Source organism: Mytilus edulis, chromosome 8 (genome assembly GCF_963676685.1).
Source record: "Mytilus edulis chromosome 8, xbMytEdul2.2, whole genome shotgun sequence".
Lineage (NCBI taxonomy): Eukaryota > Metazoa > Mollusca > Bivalvia > Mytilida > Mytilidae > Mytilus > Mytilus edulis.
This window is the reverse complement of record NC_092351.1, coordinates 32789820-32799574: the sequence shown is the minus strand read 5'-3', so window position 1 is coordinate 32799574 and position 9755 is coordinate 32789820. Positions and strand designations below refer to the sequence as shown.

At 34.4% G+C, this 9755-nt stretch overlaps 1 long non-coding RNA gene across 2 annotated transcripts; it reads left to right on the top strand.

The window, feature by feature from the left end:
* The first annotated feature begins 48 nt into the window (after nucleotides 1-48).
* LOC139485397 (uncharacterized) lies at nucleotides 49-8527 on the top strand. 2 transcript variants are annotated; one of them, XR_011655311.1, is made up of 3 exons: nucleotides 49-169; nucleotides 1440-1547; nucleotides 8402-8527. It is a non-coding gene; the product is annotated as an uncharacterized lncRNA (long non-coding RNA). The 2 variants fall into 2 exon arrangements; XR_011655310.1 differs by having other exon boundaries at nucleotides 94-316.
* Nucleotides 8528-9755: the final 1228 nt, after the last annotated feature.

Here is a 9755-nt window from a genome sequence, read left to right as displayed (position 1 = left end):
TTTATCCTTGTTGTTGGTGTTTCTTGCGCATGCGCACAAAGCACGGTGTTAGTTACGGTTACTGACTCAGGAACCTTGTATATTATATACGTTTAATAAACTGGATTCTTGTTGTGTTCAGTTATCGATACACTACGATGGAATTACGGACCAGTTTAACATAAACATGGTAAATAGATAGACAGCTGATAATCATAATTGATTAAGAAATAACATGGAAGAAGAAATGAGTTAAGTTATAACTATTGATTACAACAGAGACGAGAATGCCATCGTGTTTGTTCTGCTAAAAAAAGCAGGAACATTGGAGTTTATGGTTAGATTTTAAATATTTATTGTCTCCAAACTGGGTAAATTTGATATAGTAACACCCCCCCCCCCTTTTTTTTTTAAATAACTCGAGAACCACACATCTCGCTCGCTTAACAAAGTAACAATAAGAAATAATTATTGTTAGTTTCAAGAATAATTAATCGTCAAAACTTATCCCCCCCCCCCGACATCAAAGGAAGTTAAATGTATTATCCCAAAATTAGACCAAATTTTTATGATATAAGGACGTCTTGACAGGCTATTATTTTATTTTGTTTTGTTGGGTTTTTTTTGCTTTGACGTCTTCCTCCTGTATGAAAAAAAACATAATAGACCCCCCCCCCCCCTTTTTCCCCATAATATAGCTTTTTAAGAAGTCATAACTATTTGGACTACCCCTGAATATATTTCAGACAGACTCTTCTCTAAAAAAATGTAAACATGATTTGAGAGAAATCTTTGGAATAGTTTTTTAAATGATTTAATTATTATGTCATGTATATAATTGACATTAACATAGTTATAAACTGAGACTACTAGTATAACACATAGTGTTATAGTAGTCTCAGCTATAAACTTTCCATTGTATTGACCAATATGACTAACTCATATGCTCTTTCCCATAAATGTCACAATATCAATATATTACAGTAAAACTGATAGTTTGATGACATTGTTTAAGACTATTGACCTCAGGTCAGCCTAAACTGAGTTTAAAACTGTAATTTATTCATTAAAACAGTTCAAGACATGTACCTTCTGAAATGTGATTGCATCAAAATTAAACCTAAGGCATAACATACTTAGTGTGCAGGAAGTGCCACCAAATAAATACTGATTTGTAAAATTAGATGATGATATTTGTGAAGTCAAAGATATTATAGCTAGTTATAACTGGTTTTAGATATAAATCTGAGTAAAAGGTTGATTTATATGTGCTCTTTCATGTTTAGATTATAATTTAAATTTAATCTTTTGAAGTTTTTTTTATAATATTAAGACATTAAAATCACAATTATTTATTTATATACAAAAAAATAATTTTTGTCCTTTTTTAGTTGAATGACTGTACACAAACATTATACACACATAATTTTGATAATTCTGTAATGTTTTTTTTTCTATAGCCCCAGAATGTGACAAAAGACTTATTAATCCAGATTTACATAAAATAGAAATAGTTCAGCTACCATAAGACTGCTATGACAAAAATTTTGCAGTTTCCAGAATTTGAGGTAGAGTATAGTTAGGAATAGTTTGATTATGCAGATGCTTAGTTTGCCATAAACAATTATGCCCTTGATACAAAAGCAGAGGAAACAAAAAAGTATGAAAATAGTTGAAAAAAGTAATCATTATTACCTAGTCATATACTGTAAATAGAAAAAGAGAAAAGCACTGGTTATTATTTGGTATTTTTAATAGCATTATCATTTGTCCATAACTTGGAATATATACTGGATTGAGCTTGACATTTATTTAATATCATTGACACATGGTTGCAAGAAATGAAAGATGGTAATTTAAACCTAGCAATTTTATTAAGATTTAAAAAAAAGCTTTTGATTTGGTAGAATATGACTTTCTTTGTTTAAAGCTCGACATGTATGGATTTAGTGAGACTACTGTTAGTTTTTTTAAGTCGTACCTGAATAACAAAAGGTATACATTTGTAATGTTAACTCTGAACAACAACATGTAAAATTTGGTGTTCCCCAATGTCCTATACCTTGTCCTCTATTGTTTGTGCTATTTATAAATGACCTTCCCTTATGCATTAAAAATTGTGAAACAGACCTATATCGTTGTATATGCTGATGACACCACTATTCATAAATCAGGGGGAAACATCTAGAAAATATAAATGATGATGTTCAAGAAGATTTATACAGGGTTGAAGAGTGGTGTAAAATGAATAACATGTTCATAGATGCAAATGAAACAAAATGTTTGATTACTGGAACAAAGCAGAAACTATTCAGACTTTTCAACCAAACTTGATAATAAATTAAAGTATAACAAAATTCTTCATGTGAAAAAATATTAGTTTCAAAATTGACAGCCCACTAAGTAACTGGAGAAATCAAATTGACCAAGGTTGTGCTAATATATCATCCAGAATATACCATCTTTCTTAAATACATTTTTTTTATATAACTGCAAAAAAACATAATACAATGCGTGTTCTGCCCCTAATTGACTACTGTTGTATTATTTGGGATGAATGTAAAAATTGAGGGATAACAAGAATTTTAAAAATCCAAAAAAAGGGCAGCATGATAAATTCTAGATGCAGATCCGTTATCCCTCTTGGTATATAGGAGCACTATATTCTATGTTAACCTCCGCCAGTAGGTATAAACAAATACAATTGATAGACTGTATATAGGAGCACTATATTCCATGTTAACCACCGACGGTAGGTATAGACAAATACTGGTGATAGACGGTATATAGGAGCACTAAATTGTATGTTAACCACCGACGGTAGGTATAGACAAATACTGTTGATAGACGGTATATAGGAGCACTATATTGTATGTTAACTACCGACGGTAGGTATAGACAAATACTGTTGATAGACGGTATACAGGAGCACTATATTGTATGTTACTAGTAACTACCGACACTAGGTATAGACAAATACTGTTGATAGACGGTATATGGGAGCACTATATTGTATGTTAACCACCGACGGTAGGTATAGACAAATACTGTTGATAGACAGTACATAGGAGCACTATATTGTATGTTAACCACCGACGGTAGGTATAGACAAATACTGTTGATAGACGGTATTTAGAAGCACTATATTGTATGTTAACTACCGACAGTAGGTATAGACAAATACTGTTTATAGACGGTATATGGGAGCATTATATTGTATGTTAACCAACGACGGTAGGTATAGACATATACTGTTGATAGATGGTATATAGGAGCACTATATTGTATGTTAACTACCGACAGTAAGTATATAGACAAATACTGTTGATAGACGGTATATGGGAGCACTATATTGTATGTTAACCACCGACGGTAGGTATAGCCAAATACTGGTGATAGACGGTATATAGGAGCACTATATTGTATGTTAACCACTGACGGTAGGTATAGCCAAATACTGTTGATAGACGGTATATAGGAGCACTATATCTTATGTTAACCACCGACGGTAGGTATAGACAAATACTGGTTATAGACGGTATATAGGAGCCACTACCGACAGTAGGTATAGACAAATACTGTTGATAGACGGTATCAAAGAGCACTATATTGTATGTTAACCAGCGACGGTAGGTATAGACAAATACTGTTGATAGATGGTATATAGGAGCACTATATTGTGTGTTAACTACCAACGGTAGGTATAGACAAATACTGTTGATAGACGGTATATAGGAGCACTATATTGTATGTTAACTACCGACAGTAGGTATAGACAAATACTGTTTATAGACGGTATATGGGAGCATTATATTGTATGTTAACCAACGACGGTAGGTATAGACATATACTGTTGATAGATGGTATATAGGAGCACTATATTGTATGTTAACTACCGACAGTAAGTATAGACAAATACTGTTGATAGACGGTATATGGGAGCACTATATTGTATGTTAACCACCGACGGTAGGTATAGCCAAATACTGGTGATAGACGGTATATAGGAGCACTATATTGTATGTTAACCACTGACGGTAGGTATAGCCAAATACTGTTGATAGACGGTATATAGGAGCACTATATCTTATGTTAACCACCGACGGTAGGTATAGACAAATACTGGTTATAGACGGTATATAGGAGCCACTACCGACAGTAGGTATAGACAAATACTGTTGATAGACGGTATCAAAGAGCACTATATTGTATGTTAACCAGCGACGGTAGGTATAGACAAATACTGTTGATAGATGGTATATAGGAGCACTATATTGTATGTTAACTACCGACAGTAAGTATAGACAAATACTGTTGATAGACGGTATATAGGAGCACTATATTGTATGTTAACTACCGACAGTAGGTATAGACAAATACTGTTGATAGATGGTATAAAGGAGCACTATATTGTATGTTAACTACCAACGGTAGGTATAGACAAACACTGTTGATGGACAGTATATAGGAGCACTATATTATATGTTAACTACCGACAGTAGGTATAGACACATACTGTTGATACAAGGTATATAGGAGCACTATATTGTATGTTAACTACCGACGGTAGGTATAGACAAATACTGTTGATAGACGGTATATTGGAGCACTATTTTGTATGTTAACCACCGACGGTAGGTATAGACATATACTGTTGATAGATGGTATATAGGAGCACTATATTGTATGTTAACTACCGACAGTAGGTATAGACAAATACTGTTGATAGACGGTTTATGGGAGCACTACATTGTATGTTAACCACCGACCGTACGTATAGACAAATTCTGTTGATAGACGGTATATAGGAGCACTATATTGTATGTTAACCACCGACGGTAGGTATAGACAAATACTGTTGATAGACGGTATATAGGAGCACTATATTGTATGTTAACTGCCGACAGTAGGTATAGACAAATACTGTTTATAGACGGTATATGGGAGCATTATATTGTATGTTAACAAACGACGGTAGGTATAGACATATACTGTTGATAGATGGTATATAGGAGCACTATTTTGTATGTTAACTACCGACAGTAAGTATAGACAAATACTGTTGATAGACGGTATATGGGAGGACTATATTGTATGTTAACCACCGACGGTAGGTATAGACAAATACTGGTGATAGACGGTATATAGGAGCACTATATTGTATGTTAACCACTGACGGTAGGTATAGCCAAATACTGTTGATAGACGGTATATAGGAGCACTATATCTTATGTTAACCACCGACGGTAGGTATAGACATATACTGTTGATAGACGGTATATAGGAGCACTATATTGTATGTTAACCACTGACGGTAGGTATAGATAAATACTGTTGATCGACGATATATAGGAGCAACATATTGAATGTTAACTACCGACGGTAGGTATAGACAAATACTGTTGATAGACGGTATATGGGAGCACTATGTTGCATGTTAACCACCGGCGGTAGGTATAGACAAATACTGTTGATAGATGGTATATAGGAGCACTATATATTATGTTAACTACCGACAGTAGGTAAAGACAAATACTGTTGATAGACGGTATATAGGAGCATTATATTGTGTGTTAACCACCGACGGTAGGTATAGACATATACTGTTGATAGATGGTATATAGGAGCACTATATTGTATGTTAACCACTGACGGTAGGTATAGACAGATACTGTTGATAGACGGTATATAGGAGCACTATATCTTATGTTAACCACCGACGGTAGGTATAGACAAATACTGGTGATAGACGGTATATAGGAGCAACTACCGACAGTAGGTATAGACAGATACTGTTGATAGACGGTATCAAAGAGCACTATATTGTATGTAAACCAGCGACGGTAGGTATAGACAAATACTGTTGATAAACGGTATATAGGAGCAACATATTGTATGTTAACTACCGACAGTAGGTATAGACAAATACTGTTGATAGACGGTTTATGGGAGCACTATATTGTATGTTAACCACCGACGGTAGGTATAGACATATACTGTTGATAGACGGTATATAGGAACACTATATTGTATGTTAACCACTGACGGTAGGTATAGACAAATACTGTTGATAGACGGTATATAGGAGCACTATGTTGCATGTTAACCACCGGCGGTAGGTATAGACAAATACTGTTGATAGACGGTATATATATAGGAGCACTATATTGTATGTTAACCACCGACGGTAGGTATAGACAAATACTGTTGATAGACGGTATATAGAAGCACTATATTGTATGTTAACTACCGACAGTAGGTATAGACAAATACTGTTGATAGACGGTATATAGGAGCATTATATTGTATGTTAACCACCGACGGTAGGTATAGACATATACTGTTGATAGATGGTATATAGGAGCACTATATTGTATGTTAACCACTGACGGTAGGTATAGCCAAATACTGTTGATAGACGGTATATAGGAGCACTATATCTTATGTTAACCACCGACGGTAGGTATAGACAAATACTGGTGATAGACGGTATATAGGAGCAACTACCGACAGTAGGTATAGACAGATACTGTTGATAGACGGTATCAAAGAGCACTATATTGTATGTAAACCAGCGACGGTAGGTATAGACAAATACTGTTGATAAACGGTATATAGGAGCAATATATTGTATGTTAACTACCGACGGTAGGTATAGACAAATACTGTTGATAGACGGTATATAGAAGCACTATATTGTATGTTAACTACCGACAGTAGGTTTAGACAAATACTGTTGATAGACGGTTTATGGGAGCACTATATTGTATGTTAACCACCGACGGTAGGTATAGACATATACTGTTGATAGACGGTATATAGGAGCACTATATTGTATGTTAACCACTGACGGTAGGTATAGACAAATACTGTTGATAGACGGTATATAGGAGCACTATATTGTGTGTTAACTACCAACGGTAGGTATAGACAAATACTGTTGATAGACGGTATTTAGGAGCACTATATTGTATGTTAACTACCGACAGTAGGTATAGACAAATACTGTTGATAGACGGTATATGGGAGCACTATGTTGTATGTTAACCACCGACGGTAGGTATAGACAAATACTGTTGATAGACGGTATATACATTGTAGGAGCACTATATTGTATGTTAACCACCGACGGTAGGTATAGACAAATACTGTTGATAGACGGTATATAGAAGCACTATATTGTATGTTAACCACCGACAGTAGGTATAGACAAATACTCTTGATAGACGGTATATAGGAGCATTATATTGTATGTTAACCACCGACGGTAGGTATAGACATATACTGTTGATAGATGGTATATAGGAGCACTATATTGTATGTTAACTACCGACAGTAGGTATAGACAAATACTGTTGATAGACGGTTTATGGGAGCACTATATTGTATGTTAACCACCGACGGTAGGTATAGACAAATACTGCTCATAGATGGTATATAGGAGCACTATATTGTATGTTAACTACCGACGGTAGGTATAGTCAAATACTGTTGATAGACAGTATATAGGAGCACTATATTGTATGTTAACTACCGACAGTAGGTATAGACACATACTGTTGATACACGGTATATAGGAGCACTATATTGTATGTTAACTACCGACGGTAGGTATAGACAAATACTGTTGATAGACTGTATATGGGAGCACTATATTGTATGTTAACCACCGACGGTAGGTATAGACATATACTGTTGATAGATGGTATATAGGAGCACTATATTGTATGTTAACTACCGACAGTAGGTATAGACAAATACTGTTGATACACGGTATATAGGAGCACTATATTGTATGTTAACTACCGACGGTAGGTATAGACAAATACTGTTGATAGACGGTATATAGGAGCACTATATTGTATGTTAACCACCGACGGTAGGTATAGACAAATACTGGTGATAGACGGTATATAGGAGCACTTTATTGCATGTTAACCACCGACGGTAGGTATAGACAAATACTGTTGATGGACGGTGCAAAGGAGTACTATATCGTATGTTAACCACCGACGGTAGGTATAGACAAATACTGTTGATAGACGGTATATAGGAGGACTGTATTGTATGTTAACCACCGACGGTAGGTATAGACAAATACTGTTGATATACGGTATATAGGAGTATTGTATTTTATGTCAAACATCGACGATAGGTATGGACAAAATCCGACAAATACTGTATACAGACAGTGTATAGAAGTACTGTATTGTATGGTAAACACTGACGGTTGGTATGGACAATTTCTGTATCATGCATCAATTGTAAATAAAAGTATGATGTGAGTGACACAGGCTCATTGAAGCCTCTAGTTTTAATATTATTAATGTGGAGATCTGGTCTAATTTATCATTTTCTCTATTACATGCATGATAACTGCAACAATTGAATTGAAATAAAAGTGATAATATTTCTATTGTAGGTTATCAAGATTTAGTGTTTCCATACAAGTGACAAAGATTGAACAACAAAAACATCTCAAACTTTACAGGACAGAGTAGACTTTTTTCACTGTGCTTAGTTTTGTCTTAATCTCTAAATTATGATACCTTTGAAAAAACCAATAAAATATGGAATAACATTTATTTCTATCTTATAAAGTGGAGTGAAGAAATAAGGGGTCATTGAAAACATAAGAATATATTGCTATCATATATGCAGATCAGCAGCCCATACATTTGCTATAGCACATAAATATGGGACCAATAATTTCAAGTTGCCTTTTAAAAAAGACCTTATTAATGTTATGCGAGATACCACTAGGTGTTGATCAAATGATATTGTAAATAAGAGGGTTGTCCAAAATATTTCCAACAGCTGTTTGATATACACTACCTTAATCAAACCACAATGGTAAAAAAACAGTTTTGGTCAGTCTTAAAAGAAGCAAATATAATTTAGAAAAAGTGCAAGCTGTTGATAAAAACTACAAATAACTGCCAGTCCTAAATGTGGGTGGAGATTACCATTTAGCACAAATGAGTTTCTGGACTAAAGAAAGTAATTTCGGCACAAACCGATTATACCCTTTCAAAAGCTATATGTAGTCCCTTTTATAAAAGTGGCAGATTATCTTTCTATCTAGAGTATCTATGACAACTAACTGCTGCTCCTAGTGACGTTAGTCTTTGGTTTTTGAAAAGATTGGATATATTGTCACAATTCTTTTCTAAGGTACCGGTCTGATAAACAGGAAGTAGCCAGATTAGCTACTAAATATATGCACACTGAAATATAGTCCCTTAAAATTTCCATGGCTGTGTACATGTTCAGATACGAACTATGAAAATTTTGTTTATATCTTTAGAGAAGTAAAATCAAGTATGCATGTCTTTAGTTTTGTCAAATTACTGTCTTGTTTTGTCCTGTTATTAGGTAACAGTACTGATACAATACTGTACAAATACGGAGATGTGGTATGATTGCCAATGAGACGCCTACATGTATCCACTCAAGTTCAAATAAAGTGGATGTAAGCAGTTATATGCAACCATACAGCCTTCAACAATGAGAAAAATCATATCAAATAGACCCTTGTAAATAGGTGTTGATCAAATGATATTGTAAATAAGAGGGTTGTATATTTCATGACGGTATAATACTAAACCCCTAACAGGAGGGATTGTGCCTGATATTCATATGATGAAGACATAATCTTTCAATCAGTTTAATTAAGGTCTGCTTCTGGCATGTCAATAACTGCTAGTAGTCTGTTGTTATTTATGTATTATTGTCATTTTGTTTATTTTCTTTTGTTTCATATTCTGACATCGGAC